The sequence below is a fragment of the Anomaloglossus baeobatrachus genome, chromosome 4 (genome assembly GCF_048569485.1).
Source record: "Anomaloglossus baeobatrachus isolate aAnoBae1 chromosome 4, aAnoBae1.hap1, whole genome shotgun sequence".
NCBI lineage: Eukaryota > Metazoa > Chordata > Amphibia > Anura > Aromobatidae > Anomaloglossus > Anomaloglossus baeobatrachus.
Window position 1 is genome coordinate 254,879,193 of NC_134356.1, and position 27,971 is coordinate 254,907,163.

The window sequence follows — 27,971 nt, forward strand, 5'->3', positions numbered from 1 at the left end:
ACGAGCCCTACTCTACAAGCTGACAGTACACTAACTACAGCTAAGAGTGGTATTATTAGTGAAAAGAATAGATTTTTTTTAGCTAGTAGCAGCTTACTGTGTATGGCTAAAATTCCCGCCTACAAGCCTCTAATATACTATCCCTACTTCAGCAGTTTTTCCTACACTAAATTCAGCTAGGAGTGCTATTTTTAGATAATAGACAAAAAAAAATCGGTATCAGAAGCGCGATGGGTGTGTAGGGCTAGGATCACTGCTGACAGGCATATAATACATGATACAAACTCCATAAACTGACTCTATGCTAAATGCAGATAAAAGTGGTACTATTAGAAAATAGAATAGATTTTTTTGACCTAGCAGCAGCACTGTGTGTATGGCCAGGATCCAGGCCTACAGGCATGTAATGCATGATACCTACTCCAGAATCTCAAGTGACACTAACTGCAAACAAACAGCAGTATTATTGGAGAATAGAATAGATTTTTTTTTTAGCTAGCAGCAGCATAGTCTGTAAGGCTACAATGTCTGCCTCCAATCATCTAATACAATATTCCCACTCCAGTAGCTTGTCTACACTAAATGCAGCTAACAACAGTATTATTAAAGAATACGTTAACATTTCTAGGTACCAACAGGTTGGTGTTTAAGGCTATAATGTTATGCTTACCGGGCGAGCAGTGATGTTAGTGAACCCACTAGGCCGCAACACACAGAAAACCAAGAGTGGCTTGACTATGGACCTGAGCCTGCCCTTCTCTAGAGTCCGTGATGGTGGAGGTGTTATGCGGCAGGTATTGGTCTGGGTGCCACTCTGGAAGACTGGTGTTGCGTCAGCTGACCCCAGGAGTATGGGAGCTACAGTCTCTGACAAACAGTTGTGGCAGCAGGTGTAGAGAATTTGTCCGTGGTGGATGGATGGATGGATGGATGGATGGATAAATGGATGTGGCAGCAGCTGGTGTAGAGAATCTGTCCGGGGTGGATGGATGGATAGATGGATGCGGCAGCAGCTGGTGTTGCTTGTGGCAGCAGTAAACGTGGCTGGCATAGCAGCTTGCGGTAGCAACGTCAGGATAGGTAATGGCAGCTGGAGAAGTGGCTCATAGCAGCAGGTTTAGGTGACGGCAGCAGCACTCTGTAATGCCAACAGGTGTAAGTAACAGAACTAGCACAGTGAAACAGCGGCAGCAGCACAGTGCTAGGGAACCTGACTACAGCAATGAGTCTAAAGGCCACTTTACACGCTGCAACATCGCTACCGATATATCGTCGGGGTCACGTCGTTAGTGACGCACATCCAGCGCCAGTAGCGACATCGCAGCGTGTGATGCCAAGGAGCAATGATCAACGATCGCAAAATCGTTCAAAAACGGTGATCGTTGACACGTCGCTCCTTTCCTTAATATTGCTGCTGCCAGAGGTACGATGTTGCTCGTCATTCCTGCGGCAGCACACATCGCTATGTGTGACACCGCAGGAACAACGAACATCTCCTTACCTGCGTCCACCAGCAATGTGGAAGGAAGGAGTTGGGCGGGATATTACGTCCCGCTCATCTCTGCCCCTCCGCTTCTATTGGGCGGCCACTCAGTGACGTCTCTGTGATGCTGCACGCACCTCCCCCTTGAGGGAGGGATTGTTCGGCGGTCACAGCGATGTCGCTGCACAGGTATGTGCGTGTGACGCTGCCGTAGCGATAATGTTTGCTACGGCAGCGATCACCAAATGTCGCACGAGCGACCGGCACGGGTGCTATCGCGCTCGACATCGCTAGCAATCGCTAGCGATGTCGCAGTGTGTAAGGCACCCTTTACTCTAACTCATTGCCCAGGCAACTCTCATAAGGCAGAGTTGCCGTAAATACCTGCAGGCTTCCAGCTGACCTGGGATGCACTTCCTGGTTAGGAGGATGATGGCCCTTTAACAAAGGTGGTGTGGCCACAGGCATGCCCTACGGGCAGAGGCCTGGAGCCTGTCAGCAGTACACATGCTGCAGCATGAAACAGGAATGGGACCACCGCTGCAGGACGCCTGGACAGGTGAGGGAACCAAAGTTCTCCCTGGCGGAGGGGAGCAGGAGAGTGCAAAGACACCTGCATGGGCGTTACATGTGTAACAGTCCTCTAATGCACTATCGCTAATCCAGAAGCACACCCTACACTAAATGCACACACAATAAGTGTGGTATTATTAGAGAGTAAAATAGATTTCAATTAGCACTGAAAAGGGCGGTTTGTGTATAGTTTCACCAGCAGGTAGTCATGCTATTACACACTGTCCCTTCTCCAACAAAATCTCTCCCTTTTCCCAACACTATTTCTGGGTAGAGTGTGGCAAGCATGGCATCTCTGGTCTAATATAGACCCAATGATGCTATGTGGCTGACTAATCACTGTAATCCCAGTAGCCAAGATGGCCATGGCATTACCATGATTGGTAGGCAATCCACGCATGTTTAGTAGCTGAAAAAAGCCAGGAAACACGTGGGGTGGAAACTCAAACATGGTGCCTAAGTACCAGAACACTCGATCGAGTATGGAGCATCTCCCAACACCCTAATTCTTGATCAAGTACTAAGCAGTGCCGAACATGATCGCCCGTCACTGTTAATTAGTTTGAAAAATCCAAAGCTCAGAGTCTTCTGAATTTTCATAGCATTTTTGGTTACTGTAGCGTCTAATGCAGGACGTTTCTAAAAACATCGGTAGCAGTGCATTCAGGTCAAGTAATGATATATTGCTCACCTGAGTCACCTCTAATTCAGCAATTTCTGAGTTTTTCCTTCTCAGTTCTGATTTGCCAGCCTCCTGGTGGCTGTAGAGCTGGTCTGTACAGGATCTATAAAGTATTTTTTGTCTTAGTTCCAATGACTGGAATTTTCTTGGGACATAGAAGTAGAGCTGCATGTAAGTGGTGGGACAGAGCAGCTTCTCCTTCATGCTTCCAAGTGACTTTTGCAGTATAGAAAGCCGAACACAGCAGTAGATGAACTTGCTTGCGAGTCTGCATTGGCGCTTTCCGGGATCTTGTTCATCGCTTTAGAAAAGTAGATATAAAAGAGTTCCCCTTTTTGGCAGCAGATTTCTTGCAAAGTATGCTATGCTGAACATCAGAAGGTCATATATAGAGCACTGCCAATAAAGGTAACATTCAATAGCAATAAAACAAATGAAAATCTAAGGCAAAGTGACTCATTTTATTGTGAGAATATAATAAAGCTTTTGGTTCACTTTTCGATTAATTTAATTCTAGGACACCCTTGCGGGTAACTTCCTATGATAAACTCAGACTTTTATTATATTTGAAGAACTGTTCATGCTATTGTTTTGCCAGCTGTTGAACTTAAGGAAATATTACTGACACTTGTTTGACTCTTCCCCGGATTTTATGAAAGGAAAACAGTTTTGATTTAATTTCCTTCCCGAATCTTACATGTTGTTGTATTTGTAGATTATGATGTAATGCCACTTAGAAACATATAAGGACATTAAGAATTGCATGACTAATCACAGTCCCATGGTTACCAAGCATTGATGAATAGTCTACCTAGCAGTAGCTTATTTGATATTGAGACAAGAAGGTTTTATTCAGGAAGATTCAATTCCACAAACATGAATCCACAACAATCTCTGTGTCAAATTCTTTTAAAAACTTAAAGTGTACCTCTTTGTACGAGGAGAACCACTGTGCCTTCACTATTTTACCTGCACATACTATGGCAAATAGTAGGGCACATACTATCATGATTTTTGGCTTGGAGCTCACAAAGCCTCGCCTGTCATAACCTCCATTTCCCTGATGAATCAAGGCTCTTGAGGAAACACGTCGGGAAGGAGGGAAATGAGCGATGTATTCTTTCTGGTATTGTTTAGGGTAATGTGTTGCGTACTGAGGCCCCCTCCCCCCCCCCGCCTCCTAAGGTAATTCCAGTCGTTTTGGTTGACAGTAAGATTACATGGTAATAACAACCTTACTGTCTACTGTTATGGTTGCTGTGGCTCTGGAGACTATGTCCGGATTTCTTGCTACTGCACATGTGCAAGCACTGGAGACTAAGTCCTATCTTGGAGCCATTGCACATGTGCGGGTGACATCATCGCTGACACGAGGTCACATGTCTCTGACACCTTCTAAACTGATTGGCCACTGGTCATGTGCTTGTGACACGTGGTCACATGTCTCTGACACCTTCTATGCCGATTGGTCGCTGGTCATGTGCTTGTGACGCTTTGCTCGGTGATAGGCCAGCGTGACATCATCGCTGTCTTTCTAGCAGCGGATTGGCTCTGATGTCCTCCATCTTGGATGAGGCACAGAGTCTATATAAGACCCTGACGCACGCCGCCCGGCGCTCAGTCCTCTTGGTTCATGCATGAGGGTAGACGCCTTGTGCACATCCCTCTAGGCATCTCTCTGTCTATGTTAGGTGAGCGCTACCGGCAGGGTAGCGTTCTTATACCTTACAGCTTCGGCTGCACTCCGTATCCTTACCTCTTAGTGGAACGGACATAGGCAGGTGCCTGAGGCACATGGTCCGGCTGGGCCTTGTGATTCTACTTGTAGGTGGACGTTGCCGCTAGGGTAACGTTCCTTATACTGCGTCTGGCAGTTGTTCGTATCCTCGCACACTAGGGGAGCGAACAGAGGTAGGAGCTTTGTGCGGCTTATGCTGCTGTCCGTCTCTTTTGCACCACTAGAAGAGCAGACCTAGGCAGGTGCCATATCTAGTGGTTCGTGTCCTCGCACACTAGTGGAGCGAACGCAGGTAGGAGATTTGTGCGGCTTACGCTGCTGTCCGTCTCTTTTGCACCACTAGAGGAACGGACCTAGGCAGGTGCCATATCTAGTGGTTCGTGTCCTCGCACACTAGTGGAGCGAACGCAGGTAGGAGCTTTGTGAGGCTTACGCTGCTGTCCGTCTCCTGGCACCACTAGAGGAACGGACCTAGGTAGGTGCCATTTCACACTCACTGCTTTTGTCTCTGTGATCTTTAACAGAGACCATACCACACACCCTCCAAGTAAGGGAGGAATTGCTTTATTTTCTAATTATATTCCTCTGTGAGTTTAACAGAGGTATTGCACTCTGCACTTGTGCTATTATTTTTTACAGTGGCACACTTATATACCCCTTATCCTCTGCCATAGTCTGCAGCAGAGTCTTTGCACGGTGGACCCTGACTGTCTGACATTCCTTTAGGTTTTATTATCAGACAGCCCCCCGTAACACTTCCTTGCCATTTATTTTGCATAACAGCACTTTGGAGTGGATGTTTAAAAGATAACTCAATGCACTTTAAGGTGAACTTTTACAGTCGATATGTTCACATACTGCCCATGAGTATTTTGGCGTGGTTGTTTACATGTGGGACATGTGCCATACTATCCTATTTTCAATTTGCATGTCAATTGTTTACATGTTGCAATATTTGAGATAATCAGTGAGTCGCCACTGAGTATTGGCTCACCTCTATTTGGCATTTTCTTCTGACACATATTGTGGGGCATGGTGCAATATTCTGCACCCTATAAACAATTTTTTACAGTTCCCCAGTATTATTCTTACCTCCAACACACTCAATTATTACGGCTAATCATGTCATCCATGGTGTGGAATCTATATGAGGCACCTCCTATTAGTGCTATATGCCAATTTAGGCTGTTTTAATAGGCAGCCTTATGATATTTTTTCATCTGGTGTTTTTTTCACAAAGGGTGATTTGATTAATCTTAACGTTTTGTCCTTTTAAATATGTTTATTAAAAGTAAAATTTTAGTACCAATTGCTTTGTATCCTTGGTTGCCTCCCTGCAGTTACTTGCGGGGTCTGGTGGTGAGCCTGCGGTTATCCCCCAAATCTCTGTTTACCTGATCAGCAGAGATGTGTGGCTAAAGGGTGCTTTACACGACACGAGCTATCGTGCGATGCATCGTCGGGGTCACAGTTTTCGTGACGCACATACAGCATCGTTCACGACGTCATCTCGTGTGACACCTCCGAGCGACACAGTATCGCTCACAAATCATGAGTCGTGTACTCATCGCTCAGTTTTAAAAAATTGTTTAATTAAAATGGCGCCGGTTCTTCATCGTACCCGGGGAAGCACACATTGCTCCGTGTGACACCCCTGGACTGATGAACACAGCTTACCTGCGTCCCGTGGCTCCCGGCGGCTATGCGGAAGGAAGGAGGTGGGTGGGATGTTTACGTCCCACTCATCTCCGCCCCTCCGTTTCTATTGGCCGGCGGCTGTTTGACGTCGCTGTGACGCCGAACGTCCCTCCCCCTTTAGGAAGAGGATGTTCGCCGCCCACAGCGACGTCGCTCAGCAGGTAAGTGCGTGTGACGGGGGATTCCCGACTTTGTGCGACACGGGCAGCGATTTGTCCATGACGCACAAACGACGGGGACGATCGATCGTGAAATCGCACAATCAGTCGTCTTGTGTAAAGCAGGCATAACAGGCACAGGTAGATCAGAGATCACCTGCACCTGTTAACCCTTTAGATTGCGCTGTCAAATCCTGACAGCGTAATTTAAATGGCCGTAGAGGGGATCGTGCTGATCCCCGTCGCTATCCGCAGCCCTGGGATGTGATCCGTTTTCCAGTACACTATATGGTAAAACTAATGATTTCCTTCAAAAGTACAACTCATTCTGCAAAAAAAAAAGCCCTCATATGGTAATATTGAGAAAAAAAAGTTATGGCTCTCAGAAGAAGGGGAGGAAAATCGAAAAGGAAAAACTGAAAATTGTCCGGGGATAAAGATGCTAAAGCACCTCTCAAATGTTTTTTTTTTTTTTTCATTTGCCCAGTGTCGTGATTGAAATCTAAGTTTCCTGAACCCTGTGTTATACTCACTTTTTGGTGGTTTCATCTTTTTCCAGCAGGTCTCCAGCCGGTCTCCTGTGATTTGTGACTTTCCGGCAGCTCCAGTGTTTGCTGGAATGCGCCGGAGGTCTCAATACAGTGTATCTCTTAAAGAGCCTCATTCTGGCTTTCATAAACTTGTATTGGGAGCTTGTTACATAACTTCTGACTTTGAACAGTCACAACATGGCGGCGTGGGATTGGAGTGGCATAGGTAAAAGGTAATCAACAGGTGCAAAAAAAAAATGTAGTGCTTTAAGCTTAGCATCAATATATGTGGTAGCCTCCTAGTCATGGTTGCTTGAATGCATCTCTGGAGGGTCTGCCAGCAGTGCCAGTAATCTTCCGTAATTTTTAACATTTATATGACATGTTGTTATTATGAATACTATGTATCTTTTTTCACATACATAATATGTGCACAATTAACTATTACAGTAGCAGATATCACCCCTTGATCTTCCATGTTTCACTCTTGCTGCAACTTGTTTTAATTGTTACAGATAAACTATTCTAAAGACTCTATAAGTCTATAATTTTGACATCAGTTACTATTTGTAAATGTATTTTATGCATTTTTACAGTTTTATTATTCATATTTTTATCAATTTTTAATCTCTTTTTCACTGCAATAACCTCCTCCAACTTTCCTTCATTCTTTTACCTGTACTTGTGGAATATTATTTGTGCTTCCTGTCATCAGCAGCCTGAGTGCGAAATTATTGCTGAAAGATAGAAATTTCTAACTCACATATTTTACATTTTTTCATATATAAATCCTGGATATTGTGCATGAAAATCTATTCCTTTTGCTTCATATTTGAACTTCTATGAACTTCTACTCATACTTTTACATAAGAGATCTATTGCTTTCTTTTGAACTTTTCCAGCTTTACCTTCTTTCAGTACATCTCATGCTTTCCGGCATAAATGTCCATCCTCCACCCATCCAACTCTCCTGTTGGGAGAGTAGCCATGGACTGCTTTAGTAATGTGACGCCCCTGGACTATCAGGTCATCACAGGGTACTGCACAAACTACCCTCCCGTGCAGTTTTCCGCCTCCCTCTTGGTTCTGGCTCCCTGCTTAAGTGGTGTTGCCTCCATCAGCGAATCAAAACCCTAGAGACACCCTGCACCACACCCACCTAACACACCAGTGGATGACTTGAGAGGAATAGAGTCGCCCACCTGGGGGGTTGTGGAGGGGAGGTGAAGAAGTGTAGTGAGTAGTGAGTCTGGAGAAGGACAATAGAGAGTAGCCCTCGAGCTGAGAGGAGCTCAGAGGAGGTAGAGAGTGGGACTCCAAAAGTAATGGCCTAGGTTGCAGACAGTGGTCTGGGCCTAGAAGGAGTTGGACCCCCTGTCACAGGGGATCGTGGCAAGGTTCTCGGGCTCCTCGAGGTGGATGGCCGGCAGCCTGGACCTATCACCGTTCTGGGTCCGAAGGCACGATGGGGTACACGGACCCTAAGCTTCAGGCAACCAGACAATTCACCTGAAGAGAACGGAGCCTTCACGATCCGTTCCCACCCACTACAAAATCGGGGCATTAGCACAACGAGGGGGATAGGACTTTCCAACCAAAAATGGTCCAGAAAATCCCAAGCGTGAGCCCTTAGAACAAGCTCCTTCAGTTAGCCATAGTGGGGAGCTGGGCCCGGCTAGTTCCAAGCTACCGGGCCATCAAGTTGAAGTCTAAACTAAGTGCCAGGAGACAGGTCACGGACCATCAGGCAGCACCACTTGGGGACGGGAGCCGGACGAGCTCCCCTCAGCGGTAGCGGTACCTAGAGACTTGGTTTACCCGGTTGTCAGTGTCTGATTATGGACTGAGTGAGTACGAGAGTGACCCCTTCATCCCCACGGCACTTCCCACCTTTCACTGGAGTCCCAGTGCAACCCCCTACCCGTGAAGGGTTCCAACACCTTGCTGCCTCGTTCCATCATCCCCGGCTACTCCCAACAGCAGCGGTGGTACTCCTAATTACCACACACCACGGGTGGCGTCACGAACTATAACTCCCCAGTAAATAAGCCCCTTTTCATTCGAGTGGCCGCACGACCCCTGGGTCCGGAGACCCTCGAGCCACAGCAAACCCGGATCCGAGCAGCTTGGCTGTTTCCACAGGGGCGGTACAGTAACTTTTGGTATGGTCAGATACCATTTAGTGAACACCTTATAGTTTGTTTCCAGCATTCAGATATTTAATATTTCTTCAGTAGAAGAGGATCAAATTTGGGACAAATCAGAGTCCGTTATAGTGGATACAATTTCAGATTCCCATCGGGAAGTTAAATTACTTCTATGTGAGGTGTGATTTATATGAGAATAAAGCGAATAAATGATTCCAGAAGTGTGTGGGTTTTGATGGCATATTTGCTCAAAGGGTGTGAATGTATAGGGTGGAGTGGACCTCTTTAGTAAACAGAAAATTAAATTTGTGAAATATTTCAGAGAGTCCTAAATTTTGAACAAATGTGATGTAATGGGGTTTGTCATTTTCTGTTGTTGGGCAGGGAATCCATAACAAGGCATCAAGGGTTAATGGGTGGCACTCAGGAGCTTTCAAGGAAAGCCATAAGGGAGGTTAGGAGTAGGCATGATATAAAATTTGTTGGGCTAGTGGACCTGCATGGTAGTATTTGGATAAGTTGGCTACTCCCTCATTCACTTTAAGGTAATGGCGGTATAAGGTTGTTCAATTAACTCTAGGGATGCCACCTTTCAAAAAAAAAGGGTTAACTAGTTGATGAGTAGTTTTGAAATCATGAAATGGGAAGGGAATCGGTAATCCTTGAAATAAGTTAAATAATTTAGGTTAAAAAAAAGTCATTTTTAAAGCATATTTACGGCCCAACCAAGAAAACTGAAGTTTCTCCCAAGATTGGAATAACAAAGATTACGAAGCATTTTGGGGGTAGTTGGCTGAAAATAGGAAATATATATTAGTTGTTAACTCCATTTAAAAATAGTTTAAATGATTAGTGGCCCATTGACAAGGAAAGTGTTGCTTAAGTTGTGAGACCATGCTAACAGGAAGGGAAATATTCAAAGCATACGATTTTGTTCGGTTGATTTGTGGGCTAGAAACTTGTTTGAAGTTTTGAAGAGATTGGAACAAGGCAGACAGTGGGGTCTGTGGGGTGGTGAGGAGGAGCATGATATTGTCAGCAAACATTAAAAAGATTTATTTGAAACCCACACGCTATCAATACTTTGGACTTCTGGATTGAGATGGAAATGGATTGCCAGTGCCTAAATTGTAAGAAGGAAAAGTAATGGAAATAGGGAGCACACTTGATGAGTACCTCTTTTGATAGGCAAGAATGCAGAAGAAAAGGCATTTTAGCGAATGTGAGCTGATGGATAAAACATTGATCCATGAGAGAAATTGATCGGTAAAATTCAACTTCTGCAAAACTGAAAATAGGGCCATGAAACAGAGTCAAAAGGCTTTTTTAATATAAAGCAATAGCAGCTTGCTTGACAAGTCATGTTGTTTGTAGTGGTGCAGGACAACCTAGGTTTATTGTTTGACGCTTGTCTATGAGGCACAAAGGCTACCTGGTTTTTATGTATGAGGGATCCCAACCCAGAATTCAGGCACTAAGCTATGATTTTTTAGTAAAAGTTTAAGATCTATATTAATCAGGGATATTAGTATGTAATTTGACCACACTGAGTAGTCCGAGTTTTGTTTGGGTATCATAGATATAGCTACCATGAAAGGCGCTGCCCCTGGCATTTGTCCATACAACAGGGAAGCAAGATTGGGAATTAACACCAATGTATATTTCTTATACTAAAGAGCTGTGAAATCATCTTGGCCTGGCATTTTATTGAGTTTTGGTTGATGGATAGCCATTTCTATTTTGGAAAGAATGATTGCCTGGTTTAGGAAATCCAACATATTAGTATTGAATTTTGGGATGAGGCTAGAATTAAGGAAAGCTTCTATGTTTTATGGATTATCTATTGAAGGAACATTGTATAGTTGCTCAAGTTTTTGCTGGAAAAAAGTGAGTAACCCATTGCGGGTTAGACATAAGGCCCTGGGGTGGTGTGCAGTTGTATGGGGAGTACATGGTAGAGGAAGGCATTTGTGGCATTGAGTGAGGTTAGAATTGTTTTTATTGTTAAGGGTGTAGAAGCTCTGTTGGGACCAATGGAGAGGACAATCTACATTTTTGAAGAGATGAAGCTCAAGTTCAGCGCACGCTTGTGTAAGGTCTCAATATGTAGAAGGAAGAAGGAGAAGGTGAGTTTTTCATCTGAGACAAGAGAAAAAAGAAAAAAATGTTTTCCAGCCTACCGTGTCCTAGCCATAATTCAAGCCCATAGTCGATGTATGCGGATTCCAAAATAGGCCATCCCAATAAAATGAGTAACGATAAACGGAAGAAAAATCCAGCACCGAGGTCTGCTACAACTGAATTAAAACTCCATTTTATTCAAGAAAAATTAAAAAATCACTCAAATTAAAAGCTTTACACAAATAGAGACCCCAAAACAGTGGGTCCTTCATGATTTAAAAGCCAATGGTTTTTGGGGTCTGAAACGCGTAAGAATTTTAATATGAGTGTTTTCTAATATTTTCTTGAATAAAATGGAGTTTTAATTCAGTTGAAGCAGACCTCGATGCTTGATTTTTTTCCCATTTATCGTTCTTCATCTGAGGCTCTACAACAGGCTCCCTGGACTCAAGGTCAACTCTTGTAGCCAGCCTTTCTTTTTCTTAGAAACTGCTACTTGAGAGTGGAAGCTTCTTAAAACTGCTTCATGAGCTTAATAAATGGAAATTGGTAATGAAGCTGTCTGAAGGTTCAAGGAGTAATCATGTAAATGTTCATTCAATCTTTGACAAATTTCAGGACAGGAGAGCAAGTAATGATTCAGAGTCCAGTTGAATGAGTGTGAAAGTGGGCGAAGAGAGGAGCAGGTCAACTGCATTGAGGAGTGATCTGACCAAAGAGTTGAGAGAATTGAAATATTTGTTATGTTAGGTATGACTACTGGATGAGCAAATATATGATCTATTCTGATGTAGACTAAAGCCTGCTTTACACGTTATGATTAATCATACGATATCGTATGCGATCGTAACCGCCCCCATCGTATGTGCGGCACGTTCAATTTGTTGAACGTGTTGCACAAATGATTATTTGCCGTCATATGTACTTACTCTTCCATACGACCTCGATGTGGGCGGCAAACGTCCACCTCCTGGACTGGGAGGGACGTTTGGCGTCACATCGTCACGTGGCAGTCGGCCAATAGAAGCGGAGGGCGGAGATGAGCGGGACGTAAACATCCCGCCCACCTCCTTCCTTCCGCATTGCCGGCAGGAGCCGCGGGACGCAGGTAAGATCTGTTCATCGTTCCTGGGGTGTCACACACTGCGATGTGTGCTACCTCGGGAACATTGAACAACCTCACGTTCAATTTTTAGCAATTGAACGACGTGCATGCGATGAACGTTTTAACGTTCAATCGCAATCGCACGTAGCTGTCACACGCTAAAATATAACTTACGATGCCGGATGTGCGGCACTTACGACGTGATCCCGCCGATACATCGTAAGATATATTGTAGCGTGTAAAGCCCGCTTAAGTGATGCGTGAAAAAAATATGTATAATCTTTGACCAAAGGGTGCGTCTCTCTCCATAAGGCCACCCACTGGTAGTGGGAAAGATGTCTGTTAAGGGATGGAAGCAGGGGGATTGTGGACTGTAGACTTATCATGTCTAGCTTTAGAATCGTAGCAGAGCAAAGTAGTTCCTTGAGCATGTTCAGAGACTAGATCAAGTAAATGAGAGAAAAGGGTAGATTGGTAGGTGATGGAAGCATAATAGGAAACAAGGTCACAAATTTGGCTGAAATAGAGCCTGTAACCATACGTAGCGGCCTTCTTTGTCTGCTACTAATTTAAAGTCAAAGGGGAATGATTTATTGAAACACATGGAAACTCCTTTGGTTTTATTTGGAACATTGGTGGTGTAAAATAGTAGGTATGAGGGAGATATTAACTTTGGTTGTCATGTGTTTGAGCAATGTGTCTCTTTAAGGCAGATCACATTGGCTTGTAGGGATCTGGTGTATCGAAAAGCTTTAAGCTGGGTTCACACATAGCGACAGCGACAACGACGTCGCTGTTACGTCACCATTTTCTGTGACGCAACAGCAACCTTGTATGTCACTGTTATGATCGCTGCTTAGCTGTCAAACACAGTGACGCAGCAGCGATCATAACGTCGCTACATGTGCAGAGAGCAGGGAGCCGCGCACACTGCTTAGCGCTGGCTCCCTGCTCTCCTAGCTACAGTACACATCGGGTTAATTAACCCGATGTGTACTGCAGCTACATGTGCAGGGAGCATGAGCCGGCAGCACAGGCAGCGTGAGAGCGGCGGAGGCTGGTAACGAAGGTAAATATCGGGTAACCACCTTGGTTACCCGATGTGTACCCTGGTTACAGCTTACCGCAGCTGCCAGATGCCGGCTCCTGCTCTCTGCTCACTTCATTTCGTTGCTCTCTCGCTGTCACACACCGTGATGTGTGCGTCACAGCGGGAGAGCGCCTTTGAAGAAAACGAACCAGGGCTGTGTGTAACGAGCAGCGATCTCACAGCAGGGGCCAGATCGCTGCTCAGTGTCACACACAGCGAGATCGCTAATGAGGTCACTGCTGCGTTCAAAAACCGTGACTCAGCAGCGATCTCAGCAGCGATCTCGCTGTGTGAAGCACCCCTTAGTGCATTTGTGCAGGAAGTTAACGCTTGCACATGGTGTGAGAGAATGATTAATGGCATGGTGTTGGAGATGTTTGGGTCATTTGTGTGGGCCCCATCTGTGGCATATAATTGGTATTAGGAGCCCTATCTTGGGAATGATAAGTTGCTATGTAACCTCTCAGGTGAGTGAGGTAACAAAAGATTGAGTTGAATAGGATAGGTACAAAGGGGAGGGACACAAGTCCGGTATAGAAAGCAAAAGGGTAAGGAAGGGGCATTGCAAGTAGTGAACATGCCTAAGCATGAAGTACTAAATAAATAATTAAAAAAAATATATATGGGCTCCCGCTGCATTTTTTGTATTGCTAGCTAAGGGTAATCCAAGCAGCTACTGGCTGCTAACCCCCACTGCTTGGTGTTACCTTCACTGGCAATGGAAAATCCAGGGAAGCATTTTTTATTTTTTTTGCCAAAAAACTACAAAAAAAGAACGTGAGCTTCGCCATATTTTTGTATGCTAGCCAGGTATAGCAGGCAGGTGCTGGAAGAGTTGGATACAGCGCCAGAATATGGCGCTTCTATGAAAATGCCATTTTCTGAGGCGGCTGCAGACTGCAATTCGCAGCAGTGGGGCCCAGAAAGCTCAGGCCAACCTGTGCTGCGGATTCCAATCCCCAGCTGCCTAGTTGTACCTGGCTGGACACAAAAATGGGGCGAAGCCTACGTCATTTGTTTTCTAATTATTTCATGAAATTCATGAAATAATAAAAAAAGGGCTTCCCTTTATTTTTGGTTCCCAGCCGGGTACAAATAGGCAACTGGGGGTTGGGGGCAGCCGTACCTGCCTGCTGTACCTGGCTAGCATACAAAAATATGGCGAAGCCCACATAATTTTTTCAGGGGGCAAAAAACTTCTGCATACAGTCCTGGATGGAGTATGCTGAGCCTTGTAGTTCTGCAGCTGCTGTCTATCTGTATGGAGAAGAGCAGACAGCAGCTGCAGAACTACAAGGCTCAGCATACTCCATCCAGGACTGTATGCAGAATTTTTTTGCCCACCAAAAAAATGACGTGGGCTTCGCCATATTTTTGTATGCTAGCCAGGTACAGCAGGCAGCCACGGGCTGCCTCCAACCCCCAGTTGCCTATTTGTACCCGCTGGGAACCAAAAATATAGGGAAGCCCGTTTTTTTTAATTATTTCACTTATTTCATGAAATAATTAAAAAACAAATGACGTGGGCTTCGCCCCATTTTTGTGGTGTCCAGCCGGGTACAACTAGGCAGCTGGGGATTGGAATCCGCAGCACAGGTTAGCCCGAGGTTTCTGGGCGCCTCTGCTGCGGATTTCAGTCCGCAGCCGTCCCAGAAAATGGCGCTCTCATAGAAGCGCCATCATCTGGCGCTGTATCCAACTCTTCCAACAGCCCTGGAGCCGGGTGGCTTGTTGGGTAATCATGAGTTAATACTGGCTTTGTTTTACTAGCCAGTATTAAGCCAGAGATTCTTAATGTCAGGCACGTTTGACCCGGCCATTAAGAATCTCCAATAAGGGGTTAAAAAAAACACCACACAGAGAAAAAATACTTTAATAGAAATAAATACACAGACACATTAGAGACTCCATCTTTATTACCCCCTGTCAGCCCTCTTCTGTCTTCTTTCTTTCTAGTGTAGTAGTAGTGACGATTGTAGTGAGGATGAGATGCCCCAGCCCATCATGGGCTGAGGCATCTCATCCTCACTACAATCCTCACTAGTGTAGTAGTAGTGACGATTGTAGTGAGGAGGATGAGGTTCACCAGCTCATCACTTGGGGCTGGGGAACCTCATCCTCACTACAATCCTCACTAGTGTAGTAGTAGTGACGATTGTAGTGAGGATGAGGTGCACCAGCCCATCATGGGCTGGGGAACCTCATCCTCAGTACAATCCTCACTACAATCGGGAAGCAGTGTGCAGCCTTCACTCCGTGAGTGATCACTGCTGGCTGTCAGCGGTAACAGCGGTAACGCTGACAGACGCGTTACCATAGCAACGGTGCTCTCGGAGCCGCGGTTAGCGGTGACGTCACCACTAACTGCGTTGCTATGGCAACGGTGATCTCCGTTAATGACCGGCTGTGTCAGCCGGTCCCTAACGGAACGGGGAGTCGACCGTGTGCTAGAGCATGTCGCCGGTACACGGCGATACACATATGTGCACCGTGTACCGGAGAGATGCACTCGCAGGTCCTACATGACGTGTCATAGTCATGTGACCAGTCTGTAGCCAATGAGATAATAGCCACGTGACTGGTCACATAGCTATTTTGACGTCACGATAGGTCCTGCATCTCTGCTGGCAGTGCAGGTCACCGGGAGGATTCAGCGATCATCGGATGGAATAGCGGCAGGAGACAGAGTGCAGAAGGGATCGCGAGGACCGGTAAGTGTTATGGCAATGTTTATTAACTGTTTGTGTACATTTATAATGCATTTTTATGTGTTTGTGATTGCCTCCTATTATAGCCTATACGTTCGAGTTTGGTTCGTCGAACGTTCGACGAACCAAACTCGAACGGGACCCCCGTTCGGCGAACCAACCTCGAGCCGAACCGGGACCGGTTCGCTCATCTCTACCCAAGAGGTTCTCTTTATCATATATTTATTATGTAAAGAATAAATGAAAAATGATAATAAATGATAATAGAGAAGCCCATTGATGTACTATGGTGTACTAATACAAGCAAAATTAAATGATTAATGTATACCACAGTTTATCATGAAGACAAACCTGTGGAAAAATTCCTGTGAGTATGTGAGTATCTAGATCCAATATACAGTTAGGTCCAGAAATATTTGGACAGTGACACAATTTTCGCGAGTTGGGCTCTGCATGCCACCACATTGGATTTGAAATGAAACCTCTACAACAGAATTCAAGTGCAGATTGTAACGTTTAATTTGAAGGTTTGAACAAAAATATCTGATAGAAATTGTAGGAATTGTACACATTTCTTTACAAACACTCCACATATTAGGAGGTCAAAAGTAATTGGACAAATAAACCAAACGCAAACAAAATATTTTTATTTTCAATATTTTGTTGCGAATCCTTTGGAGGCAATCACTGCCTTAAGTCTGGAACCCATGGACATCACCAAACGCTGGGTTTCCTCCTTCTTAATGCTTTGCCAGGCCTTTACAGCCGCAGCCTTCAGGTCTTGCTTGTTTGTGGGTCTTTCCGTCTTAAGTCTGGATTTGAGCAAGTGAAATGCATGCTCAATTGGGTTAAGATCTGGTGATTGACTTGGCCATTGCAGAATGTTCCACTTTTTTGCACTCATGAACTCCTAGGTAGCTTTGGCTGTATGCTTGGGGTCATTGTCCATCTGTACTATGAAGCGCCGTCCGATCAACTTTGCGGCATTTGGCTGAATCTGGGCTGAAAGTATATCCCGGTACACTTCAGAATTCATCCGGCTACTCTTGTCTGCTGTTATGTCATCAATAAACACAAGTGACCCAGTGCCATTGAAAGCCATGCATGCCCATGCCATCACGTTGCCTCCACCATGTTTTACAGAGGATGTGGTGTGCCTTGGATCATGTGCCGTTCCCTTTCTTCTCCAAACTTTTTTCTTCCCATCATTCTGGTACAGGTTGATCTTTGTCTCATCTGTCCATAGAATACTTTTCCAGAACTGAGCTGGCTTCATGAGGTGTTTTTCAGCAAATTTAACTCTGGCCTGTCTATTTTTGGAATTGATGAAGGGTTTGCATCTAGATGTGAACCCTTTGTATTTACTTTCATGGAGTCTTCTCTTTACTGTTGACTTAGAGACAGATACACCTACTTCACTGAGAGTGTTCTGGACTTCAGTTGATGTTGTGAACGGGTTCTTCTTCACCAAAGAAAGTATGCGGCGATCATCCACCACTGTTGTCATCCGTGTTGATTTTGCTACTCCAAGCATCTCTCTGATGGATTTTTTCTTTTTTTTCAGCCTCAGGATGTTCTGCTTCACCTCAATTGAGAGTTCCTTAGACCGCATGTTGTCTGGTCACAGCAACAGCTTCCAAATGCAAAACCACACAGCTGTAATCAACCCCAGACCTTTTAACTACTTCATTGATTACAGGTTAACGAGGGAGACGCCTTCAGAGTTAATTGCAGCCCTTAGCGTCCCTTGTCCAATTACTTTTGGTCCCTTTAAAAAGAGGAGGCTATGCATTACAGAGCTATGATTCCTAAACCCTTTCTCCGATTTGGATGTGAAAACTCTCATATTGCAGCTAGGAGTGTGCACTTTCAGCTCATATTATATATATAATTGTATTTCTGAACATGTTTTTGTAAACAGCTAAAATAACAAAACTTGTGTCACTGTCCAAATATTTCTGGACCTAACTGTATGTGGAAGGATAGGAAGGGAGGGGGGAATGGGGGACCAGCGGGAATGTGGAAGTGTGTGTCTACAATATTCACCACATGATCATTGAGAAATAGTATTCTAGTCTCATTTCTAGTCTCAGTCGGTTTGTGTAAATGAATCTTAAAATGTGTTATTTTTAATAAATAAACATATTTGTAGTTTAATGTTTATTTCCAGCATCAAAATATCCCCTACGATAGTTCCTGAAAGCTAACATTAGCTGCAAAGAGGACTGAAACCACTGAATTATTTTTCTTAGTGTACAGCCGTGAATTGTGCTGATTTGTAGATTTCATGATAGAATTCGAGTCTTCTCTCACACTTCAAGGCTTTTAAATAAAGGACACCCAATCAACCTGCTATTTTGCTGGAAGCCCTGTTCCAGAAGTCATTCACTGCAGACTATCCCAGCTCTTAGGGGTACTTTACACGTTGCAACATCGCTAACATCGGCTAGCGATGCTGAGCGTGATAGCACCCGCCCCCGTTGCACATGCAATATGTAGTGATTGCTGCCGTAGCGAACATTATCGCTACAGCAGCTTCACACGCACATACCTGCTTGGCGACATCGCTGTGACTGCCAAACTATCCCTCCTTCAAGGGGGAGGTGCCTGCGGCGTCACAGCGACGTCACTGCAACGTCACTAATCGGCCGGCCAATAGAAGCGGAGGGGCGGAGACGAGCGGGACATAACATCCCGCCCACTTCTCCCTTCCGCATTGCCGTCGGGGCACAGGTAAGGAGATGTTTGTCGGTCCTGCGGGTTTACACACAGCGATGTGTGCTGCCGCAGGAGCCACAAACAACATCGTACCTGCGGTCAACCCGACATTATGAAAATGACCGACGCTACGCAGATCACCGATTTTTGCCGCTTTTGCGATCATTTATCGACACATCTAGGATTTACATGTTGCGATGTCGTTACCGGTGCCGGATGTGCGTCACTAACGACGTGACCCCGACGATATTTCGGAGCGATGTCGCAACTTGTAAAGCCCCCCTTAGTGTCTTATTCTTACCTTTTTCCTGTTTTTCTTCCTTCACAAGGTTTAGTTATCTTCTAATCTTTCTTGACTGCAGCACTGGCACCTAAACCTGTGTGAGGATTTTTTTCTCACACTGAAATAAAATTCAGCTCATTCTTATAATCTTATGATACAAATTCTAAAGTTGCATTTTAAATGCATAATATTAATATACAATCAGTGGAGATTTGTACTACTGTTAACTTCAGACAGAAGACTCCACTAAACCAAATCTAATCTTTAACATAACCCTTTTCTGTTCACATAAGTTTTAATGCTCTAGTAATAATGGGGTTAGTTTCTTCTGTGCAGAAGAGAGGTCAAATACAGTGTATCACGAAACAGAATGCATGCATCACATGTTTGTAAATATTTAATATCTTTTCATGGGACAACACTGAAGATATGACACTTTGATACAATGTAAAGTAGTGTACACCTTGTGCAACTGTAAATTCAGTGTGCCCTGTAAATAACTCAACACAGAGTCATTAATGTCAAAACCGCTAGCAACAAAAGTGAGTACACCCCTAAGTGAAAATTCTAAATTGTGCCCAATGTGTCAATATTTTTTGTGGCCACCATTATTTTCAAGCACTGCCTTAATACTCTTGGGCATAATATTCACTAGAGCTTCACAGGAGCCACTGGAATCCTCTTCCATTCTTCCCTGATGACATCTCAGAGCTGGTGGATGTTAGAGACCTTGCACTACTCCCCCTTCCATCAGATTTGAGGATGCCCCACAGATTCAAAATAGGGTTTATGTCTGGGGACATGCTTGGCCAGTACAGCTCCTTTATTCTCAGTTTCTTTAGAAAAGTAGTTGTCATCTTGGAGGTGTGTTTGGGGTCATTATCATGTTAGAATACTATTCTGCGTCCAGTTTATGAGGGGAGGGGGTCATGCTCTATTTTAGTATGCCACAGTACATGTTGGAATTCATGGTTCTCTCAATGAACTGTACTCATTACTGCAGGCAGCACTTAGGCAGCCCCAAACCATAACACTCCCACCAACATGCTTGGCTGTAGGCAATACACACTGTCTTTGTACTCCTAACCTGGTTGTGATAAGAGGGGCATAATTTGGGGATGATGCAATTCAAGTATGCATCCGCGTCTAAAGAGCACTTTACATGTCACGATATCACTATCGATATCGCTAGCAAGTGTACCCGCCCCCGTCGGTTGTGCGTCACGGGAAAATCGCTAAGAACGGTCACACGTACTTACCTGCCTAGCGACGTCGTTGTGGCCAGTGAACCGCCTTCTTTCTAAGGGGGCAGTTCGTGTGGCGTCACAGCGATGTCAGTAAGCGGCCGCCCGATATAAGTGGAGGGGCGGAGCTGAGCGGGCGGAACATCCCGCCCACCTCCTTCCTTCCTCATTGCCGTAGGCAGCAGGTATGGTGATGTTCCTGCGGTGTCACACATAGCGATGTGTGCTGCCGCAGGAACGACGAACAACCTGCGTCCTGCAACAGCAACTATAATTGGGAATATTAAACACAAGGCGCAAGAGTCTTTATATTTACCAAAGTATAGAAATACCCCATAGACACCGTGATACAAATGTATAAAACATTTTATTTTATAGTGCACAGGGTATTACAGTACATATAAATTAACAATCATGAAAAACCAGATTGAGTAGGTGAAGGAAGAGGGGAGACCCCCACGTGACCCAGGAATTATATCAAAGTTGTGTCGGACCTGCTGAACCAGATGATTACAACACTTAATGTGGCAACCTGATAACCATAAGGATAATCCTATGTAGGGACAAAACCATCCACTGGGCAGCTAGTACCAGAACCCATGGCCTGGGCCTATGGCCTTAAATCAGGTCATAACTCAAAGGGCCTATATATAAAGCTGCACAATGGACGGAAAAACCCACTAAGGCACTGTTGTCACTCAATACCAATTTACCAGAAAAAAAGGGGGTAAAAAGTGCCCAAGCAGTATCATGTAAGTCAATCATTAATAAGGCATACAGGCTTACCACAAACAGTTAAAGCGTCCGAGAATCCTGGAGGGCACGTGGGGACCGACGTCCCAACACGTGTTTCGTCACAATGCTTCGTCGGGGGACGATGATAAAAAGAGTGCCAGGAATGGAGCTTAAGAAGGGAGCCTAATTGGTAACACGCCTCCATTACACCGCGCGCACCTGAAGTGAATAGCCGCTGCAGACCGCGCCGTGGCTCGGTATCGGCGGCCGGAAGTCAACGGAGCGAGAACTTCCGGTGACGTCACTATGCGATACTTCCGGTTCTCCGCCGCAACAGACGTTGCCACGGACGCGAATCAACAAGCGGAACCCACTGCAGTGCTGGGTAAGATGGAGCTGCCCCTATAGAGGTAACAGTCCTACCCCCATCAATAACAGTATGATATATAGTACATGTAAACATTAATAAATCTATACAGAATCACATAATGACATCATCAGTGGAATACATATTATAAAGTACATACATATCAAAAAATGCTTTTGTTTATGTACAGAGAGAAGAAGAAGAATAGATAAAGTAAAAAAGCAGACGTCTGCAAAGAAATAGAGAATAAAGAAGAAAATAGAAATTGTAGGCATAAATATGTCACCCACGATTCCAAATATTACATGTCCATGTATATCGCAGTTCCATGGCCTCCCAATTATAGGTACTGCAAACGTATGCGAATCTCCATTTCTTCCAGGCCAAGGTTGGTGACAAAACCCGCATGAAGGGGACACTTAGACAGGAAGGTGGGGGGGGGGGGGGGGGGGGGAGAAGGGGGGAGGAGGGGGGGGGGGGCGGCTAAGGAGAAAAATTCATGACAAGAAGGTCCCTTAAAGCAAAACAAAGAAAAAGACACACTGTTAAAAGAGTCATAAGAACACCAATATATACAGCATGAAAAGAATAACACTTAAAATCCCAAGAATCCTAGAAGACACATAGGGGGCTACGCAGCTAATCACGCCTCTGTAGCTCAGCCAAGGTGGACCCAAAACACCCTGAGGGCGAAAATTCAAGTTTCATTAACTACAACTGGGAGGGATCCAACCTCCCTCATATTTCCCCCCAGTCGGATTCACCCAAGATATCAAAAAGATGGGAATAAGAGTGATGGTTACAAAAAAGGGGCGAATGAAAGACGTTCATTCAGCCCCTCTGGTGCCTGAGTACCTAAAACAAAGATCCAACGGCACTCCATCTGTGCAAGCCGTTTTTTGAGGTCCCCGCCCCGAATTCCCAGATGTACCCTATCAATGCCCCGGACCTGGAGGGATGCAGGATCGCAATTGTGAGCCTCCCTAAAATGTCTCGGGATCGTTTTTAGGGATTCAGGGTTGGTGGCCTCTTTGGCCGCCAGAACGTCACGCACATGCTCCCTCGTGCGAATACGGAGCTCACGTGAGGTCAAACCGACATATATCTTATTACAGCCACACGTGGCGTAATATACTACGCCAGATGTGCTGCAAGAGATATATGTCCGAATGGAAAACTCCCTCTTTCCATCCGCTGAGCAGAAGGTTGTGGCCCGAATGATGTTCTGGCAGCCGCGGCAGCTACCACAAGGGTAGCAGCCGACACGTTGGGGACCACATCCAAAAAGGGGGGTACTCTTGGCCACATAGTGACTATGCACCAATGTATCCCTGAGACTCCTCCCCCTTCTTGCCGTCATCAGGGGGCGTTCCGGCAAATATCCACGGAGAGAGGGCTCAGTAAGGAGAATGGCCCAATGTTTATTTAGTACAGCCCTGATTTGGTCCCACTGTCGGCAATAGGTGGAAATGAATCTTGCCACTGGACTAGATGTGGGTTTTGTAATTGCATTCCCAGCTAGCAGCTGATCCCGCTGGGAATATTTGGCACGCTGATAGCCTTTTTTGATGGATCTCTGGCTATACCCCCTCATCACGAACCTCTCCCTCATATCCCCTGATTCCGATTCAAATCTCTCATCCGACGAGCACAGCCTGCGTAAGCGCAGGAACTGGCCCGTCGGAATGGCATTCACCGTCGACCTGGGGTGACCCGAGTTGGCGTGGAGGAGGGAATTAACTGACGTAGTTTTCCGGAAGATGGTAGTGGCAACAGCCCCGCTAGATTCCACCGAGATTCGAATGTCCAAAAATTCGATCGTCCTTGGTCCGACCTGATGAGTTAAATAGATGTTATAGCTGTTGGAGTTAAGTTGACGCACAAAATCCTCCAGCCCAGAAACCCTTTGAGTTATGACCTGATTTAAGGCCATAGGCCCAGGCCATGGGTTCTGGTACTAGCTGCCCAGTGGATGGTTTTGTCCCTACATAGGATTATCCTTATGGTTATCAGGTTGCCACATTAAGTGTTGTAATCATCTGGTTCAGCAGGTCCGACACAACTTTGATATAATTCCTGGGTCACGTGGGGGTCTCCCCTCTTCCTTCACCTACTCAATCTGGTTTTTCATGATTGTTAATTTATATGTACTGTAATACCCTGTGCACTATAAAATAAAATGTTTTATACATTTGTATCACGGTGTCTATGGGGTATTTCTATACTTTGGTAAATATAAAGACTCTTGCGCCTTGTGTTTAATATGTATCTCCGAGTTGTTGCCTATAATATCTGGATTTTTATGTTATATATAATTGGGAATAGAATGACGCATCAGCGATCAATGATAAGGTAAGTAATTTTGATCGTTAATGGTCGTTCGTGCGTTTCACACGCAACAACGTCGCTAATGCGGCCGGATGTGCGTCACAAATTCCGTGACCCCAACGACATCTCGTTAGTGATGTCGTTGCGTATAAAGCGGCCTTTAAACCCATCTGCATTCCAAATCACAAGCCAAATGTAGGTCAGGCATGCATGCCATATTAAACTACACAGAACAGAGATGACCACGGATCTGAGTAGAGAATATGACTGCTTTAATTACGGAAGTTCAAATACATTTATAGAAGTCAGTTGGATAGGATCCAAGAATACTCTACGTACACTCCCTCTAATGGGTAAACGGCAAAAAGAGATTATTCTGAGATATATATGTATATGCGTTTCATCGTTTTATATTAAGCTAAGTCAGCATGAATCATGAAAATCTTATGATCAGAAAGTCTGAGTACAGTTCAAATGCCATTTTGAGTCCTTTTTAGGATATCGTCATATAATACTGAATACTGACCATAATAGTTGCTGTCATACATGCTTGACACTATCTGAACCAAATAAGTTTATCTTGGTCTCATGAGACCACAGAACATGGTTCCAGTAATCCATGTCCTTTTTCTACTTGTTTTCAGTAAACTGTATGATAGCTTTCTTCTGCATCATCTTTAGAAGAATCTTCCTTCTGGGATGACAGCCATGCAGACTACTAATTTATTGCAGTGTGCGGTGTATTGTCTGAGTAGTGGCAGGCTGAACCCTGCCACTTAAACCTATACAGAAATGCTGGCAGCACTCATATATTTATTTTGAAAAGACAACGGCTGAGCATGTGTAATCAACTAATTTGGTTGACCATGGCGAGGCCTGTTCTGAGTGAAGACGTCTTGGTAAACCACTGTATGGTCTTGGCTACTGTGCTGCAGCTCAGTTTCAGGATGTAGACAATCATCTTATAGCCTAGGTCATCTTTATGTACAGCAACAATTCTTTTTTTCAGATCCTCAGAGGTTTCTTTGCCATGAGGTGCCATGTTAAACTTCCAGTGACCATTATGAGAAAGTGTGTGAGCAATAACACCAGATTTAACACACACACGTTCTCTCCATTTACAAATGTGACCTTGTACCATTAATGAATCACATGACACCGGGGAAGAAAAGTGGGTAATTGGGCACAATTTGGCCATTTTCACTTAGGGGTGTACTCACTTTTCTTGCAGTGTGTTGAGTTAGTTAGAGAGCACATCATGTTTACACTGTAATACAACTTGTACACTGACTACTTTATATTATGTCATAATATCATGCCTTCAGTGTTTTCCCATGAAAAGACATAAAATATTTACAAAAAATGTGAGGAGTGTACTCACTTTTGTGATGTACTGTAAGTTTGATTGGAGCTGCAAAATCTTTACAAATTTCTATGACCCTATAGTCAACATTTAGGTTGAAGAGAAATGAAAATGAATCATTATAAATGTACTCTTTTCTAAGGTATAAAAATAGTGTTATTGATTTACAATATTTTATTTTTTTAACATTTAACAATTTAGAAACATTGCTGTATATACTGCTGAACAGCCAGGTTGATCTAATAGTATGGGAGTGACTAATATGCTGTGAGCCGGAGTCACGATCCCTCTATGCAGGTCATATTGCACACAGGTGATGTTTCGCTGCGCCTTTCGGAACTTCAGAGCCAGCAGTGACATGTTTCCTTTGTGCAGAGCATCTTGTATTTGGAGATGCTCTGCTGTGTTTCTTTGAGCACTAGCTGACAGGTTTTTTGACAGCACAAGATTCCTTGCAGGTTCTGGGAGGTGCTTTTAAAAACTCAGGTGTTCCACTTTCCTGGTAATTGCTCTGTTTTGTTACTGAACATGTTCTCCCAGAACTTTGCCAGTGATACTCTCTGGTTCTACAGTTGTGCTCTTGGCATGTGTTTGTGCTTGTTTTCTGATCTATGTTTTCTGACCCTGGACCGTTAGTGGACTCCTATCTGCCTGCTCCCTGTTCTTGTCATCACCTCCTGGCTTCTGACCTCGGACTGTTACTTGACCACATGTCTGTCTGCTCCCTGAATCTAAATACGTACTCTCCTGGAATTTTGACCCTCGGCCTGTGACGTGACTGCGTTTCTTCTTACTCCCTGTGTCCTGTCATGTCCTCCAGTTTCCTGACCCCGACTTGTCTGACTACCCTTCCATCTAGACTATCCTTAAGTAGTGGCTAGCATCAAAGCCGGACACTGTTCTGTACACATACTGTATCTATGTGACTGGCGCACTATACAAGCCTTACCCACCTGTATTTATAATAGTAAGCAACCACCCCTCCATGATTAGTAGGCATGTGAGTGGTTGTTTCAGTGCTGCCTCTGCCTTTTTCATGGAGGCCTGCTGTATACCGCAGTGCCTCAATATTATGTCCTGTTATTGGTAAATATGGATTTTTTTTCTTTGATGTTTTTTGAATGTTATGTACTTTTCAGTGAATTGCTTTGAATTTAGAAACAATATACAGTATTTTTTGTTTTTAACAATTTATAATACATGTCCACATGCAATAATTACCAGATTAAATTATGTTATTATTATTATTGTTGTTATTATTATTTTATAATACATTATTATATTTTCATGCAAATGGTAAAATAAATATTTTTATTCCCAGTCACTTTGGTATGTATGAAAATTAAAAAAGTAACTAGATTTTGGTGTATACAGGAATAATCATGTTAATAAAAATAAGAATTTGACTACTTATAATAATATATTTTTCTATAGCAAGATACAATTTGCTTTTTAGTGATAAGATCAAGTTTCATTTTGATTTTAACCTTAAGGCATGTTTCTCAGACATCCTCTGAAGAGTTTAACTTGAGTTAAAAAGAAAAATAAACTATTGAAATTGGTTAGTGATAAAAAAACATAACAATTGGGCTGCATATAATACAACTAGAAATAGGACCGATGCTATCACATGGGGAGTGCGGTGAAATAAACATCTGTCTATGCTTAGTGGTGCTGACTGGAGGTGCGCTGGGGGCATACAGATCTGGTGGGGGGCATACAGTTCTGGTGATGGGGCTGGAGGTATACAGATCAGGTGGGGGGGCTGGGGCATACAGATCTGGTGGGGGGCTGGAGGCATACAGATCTGTTGAGGGGCTGGGGGCATATAGATCTGGTGGGGGGGCTGGAGGCATAAAGTTCTGGTAGGGGGACTGAGGGCATACAGTTCTGGTGGGGGGAATGGGGGCATACAGATCTGGCAGGTCTGGTGGGGGGACTGGGGGCATACAGATCTGATGAGAGGGGGTTAGGGGCATACAGATCTGATGAGGTGGGTGGGAGCATACAGATCTGGTGGGGGGCTGGGGGCATAAAGATCTAGTGGGGGGCTGGGGGCATACAGATATGATGAGGGGGGCTTGGGGCATACAGATCTGATGGTGGGGCTGGGGGCATACAGTTTTGGTGAGAGGAGGTTAGGGGCATACATATCTGATGAGGGGGGCTTGGGGCATACAGATCTGGTGGGGGGGCTGGGGGCATAAAGATCTGGTGGGGGGGCTGGAGGCATAAAGTTCTGGTAGGGGGGCTGGGGGCATACAGTTCTGGTGGGGGGAATGGGGGCATACAGATCTGGCCGGTCTGGTGGGGGGGCTGGGGGCATACAAATCTGATGAGAGGGCTGGGGTCATACAGATCTGGTGGGGGGAATGGGGGCATACAGATCTGGCAGATCTGGTGGGGGGGCTGGGGGCATACAGATCTGATGAGGGGGGCTGGGAGCATACAGTTTTGGTGAGAGGAGTCTAGGGGCATATAGATCTGATGAGGGGGGCTGGGGGCATACAGATCTGGTGGGGGGCTGGGGGCATAGAGATATGATGAGGGGGCTTGGGGCATTCAGATCTGATGGGGGGGCTGGGGGCACACAGATCTGGTGGGGGGGCTGATGTCCCCTGCAGTAATGAGCGCATTGTTTAGTAATGTGCTCCTGCTGGTCCCCCATTATGCCGTGTTTCACCTATCCCCTGTGCCCGCGGTGCTTCCAGCTGCAGCACACAGACCCCTCAGTAATAGCGTCCGGTGTACGGAGCGGCCACTGTAGGATGTTGTTATGGCTTTACTGCAGTTGAATGCTTTACGGTGCCACAAAGCATTCAACTGCAGTAAAGCACTGACAGCAGAAGTGGCGGCGGCGGCCCCAGACAGGTGAGTATTCAGCAGCGTGTGTGTCTGTG

At 44.9% G+C, this 27,971-nt stretch overlaps 1 long non-coding RNA gene across 5 annotated transcripts in view; it reads right to left on the reverse strand.

Annotated features, from left to right (window-relative positions):
* The window catches only part of LOC142303440 (uncharacterized), a 157,081-nt gene that overhangs the window by 39,922 nt on the left and 89,188 nt on the right, over positions 1-27,971 (reverse strand). The window contains exons 6-7 of one of the 5 annotated variants that reach the window (XR_012753023.1): positions 25,090-25,148; positions 21,880-21,894 (exon numbers count right to left, since the gene is read on the reverse strand). The exons of the other annotated variants lie outside the window; for them this stretch is intronic. This is a non-coding gene — a long non-coding RNA (uncharacterized LOC142303440). Of the gene's footprint in view, positions 1-21,879; positions 21,895-25,089; positions 25,149-27,971 lie in introns of those variants that run through there. 5 annotated transcript variants of the gene reach the window in all.